Source organism: Montipora capricornis, chromosome 2 (assembly GCF_036669925.1).
Source record: "Montipora capricornis isolate CH-2021 chromosome 2, ASM3666992v2, whole genome shotgun sequence".
NCBI lineage: Eukaryota > Metazoa > Cnidaria > Anthozoa > Scleractinia > Acroporidae > Montipora > Montipora capricornis.
The window spans coordinates 19,646,241-19,648,740 of NC_090884.1; the positions used below are offsets into that span (position 1 = coordinate 19,646,241).

General features: G+C 39.4%; 1 protein-coding gene across 1 annotated transcript in view; it reads right to left on the minus strand.

Moving 5' to 3' along the window:
- Positions 1 to 2,078: 2,078 nt before the first annotated feature.
- LOC138039027 (heat shock cognate 71 kDa protein-like) overlaps positions 2,079 to 2,500 on the minus strand; it is a 17,871-nt gene continuing 17,449 nt past the window's right edge. Inside the window, exon 5 of the mRNA XM_068885177.1 lies at positions 2,079 to 2,500. This exon is cut by the window's right edge and continues 1,754 nt beyond it. The gene's annotated coding sequence lies outside the window, so the exon portion shown is untranslated.

Sequence of the window (2,500 nt, forward strand, 5' to 3'; positions counted from 1 at the left end):
AAAGCAGATACGCATCAGCCAAATTAAATAACGCAGTAAATCAAATGAACTCGCAAAAACATTATACAAACAAATAAGACTGAAACCATGTTGTTAAAGGGGCTATGTCACGTTTCATTTATTTAGGGGTGTTTCCGAGAAAACTGTGGTTAATAACGAGTTTAAAACTCGACAATGGTAATGTGGAATTCCTTTATAGATAAAATTATCGTTACATCACAAACAAGATGATTCTGAGAAAGAAAAACGACTTTTATCCAAGCGATTTGCCATAAACTTGAAAAAGGTCGGGCAGACTTTTTTGAAGATTACCCAAATGCAATCCGTTTCAATTTTGTCCATTTGTGTCCATCCATGCTTCTCTTTCTTTTTGCTTTTTTCTTTTATCTTGTTTAATAATTTTATGTAGTTATTGCAATGTTTCGTTCTACTTTTTGGGCATGTTGGGTGTCATGACATTACATCATCATTTTGCGTGACATAGGCCCCTTTAAGCTCATCACTAAATCTAAGACTAATTACTTCAAACAAAAAATCGTTGCAAACAAAGCCGACGTAAAAAACCTGTGGAAATTTTTGAAACGCGCAGTACCAACAAAGCCTGCACCAAAGTCAACGACGCGTATTGAAGTGAGTTGATGGAATTAAGATATCTAAACCGGAGGAAATGTCACTGAATGCCTCAAGTTCAATCAGGATTACACTTCCATATCAGGTCGATAATAATATACAATGCTGATGCTACACAATTTGGGAATGTACTTAGCCCGGTGAATGTACAGGAAATAGCTCGAACAACCTATCGATATTCCACCTATACCCAAAAAAATAATTGAAGACGATTTAAAGAAAATTCCCTCAAACAAAGCGACAGGTCTGCTAAAAACAGCCTTGCCAGCAGTATCCTCAACTTTGGTTATCATTTTCAACTGAAGTATATCAAGTGTTGTATTCCCGGACGCTTTCAAAGAGGCCAACTAAGTTACTACTATCCACAAAAACGGAGCAACTCCTGAAATGGCCAACTACCATCCAAAATCTGTTTTACCAATACTTTCCAAACCACTAGAAAGGCACGTATCATCAGCCTTCCATGAACACCTGGAGAGCTACAAGCTACTTTACGTCAACCAATCAGGGTACAGAACGAATCATTCTTGTGAAACTGCCCTTCTCAACATCACAGACAAGTGGATCAAAGCAATGGACGAAAGTGAACTTGTTGGGACTGAGTTTATGGATCTTAGCAAGGCCTTCGATCTAGTTAATCACAAAGTTCTTGAATCTAAGCTTGCTAAATATCACGTCAGCCCACAAGCTCCACAATGGTTTACTTCATATCTTAGAAACAGAACGCAGCATAGTCTGAAATTCCAGCCGTCTCCTCCCTAACCCTAGTAGGGGGCACCTACTAGGGTTAGGGAAGACACGGCTGGAATTTCAGACTAAACACAGCAATGCTTCGTGTCAGGGTCTGTGTCGATCCTATTATGCTGTCAAGTTGTAGCTGTTCAAGCTTAAATCAGCAGGATGCACGTGTGGATGTTTAGGTGTGATCTGCATATCATTCATAGCGATATGGTTTTTATGCTGCGTTCGTCTGAGTGGGTTCAGCGAGTTGTAAGACGTCTCTCAAAACAATTTCAAATTTCCCATCTATTTTGTCCAAGATTGTAGTTTCCTGTAAAGATTTTCGTTTGGAAGACGTTAAATGCTCACAAAGTGCAGTGTCTATCAAGAAATAGACATCCGGGATGTCTAAACAAGACTTTGGGAGCAGTTGCCCACACTGACAATACCGGCTGTTTAGTCTTTCTGCGACGCACGCTAAGTAGAGGCTCTGTCAGGGTAAATTCCGACAAGCGACATGGCCTAAAAAGTAGCGACAGCACTTCCAAGTGAAATCGCGACAAACGACATCCTTTCTTTAAATTTCCGACAGCAACGTAAAGCCATGGTGAAACATTGACAAAGCACCGACACGAGACTTTAAAATTCAGACAAGCGACACGAATCACCAAATTCCCTTGAGGCTGACCATAGTTTTTGCAAAGTCATATCACCAGGTAATTCCATCGTTTTGAAAATAAAAGCTGCTTTATTATTTATCAGCGTCACCTCTCATACTGTATTTTTCACGCTACTCTTATTTTGTCCAGATAAAGGAGGTCACAGCTGTTCTGGGGCTCATTTACTGAAATTCAAGCACGCTTTAGATAAATTTGTTTATTTTCTTGATTTATGCACGCGCTACGGGCCTATTTGCCACCACGCACTTGCACTGTTAATCTCATACAGACACTTACCATCTGATGAAATGGTGCGTAGTGCACTTAAAACAAACTACCTACAAAAATGAAATTTGAATAACGCATGCTCATTTTACTTTATTCTCTAGCTCTCAGGGAAGGTGTGCATTACCTTAAAAAAAAAAAGGGAACCACAATGCGAATAAGTTTAAATGTAACTCAGAAAACGTAGCTGGTGTCTTAGATAAATG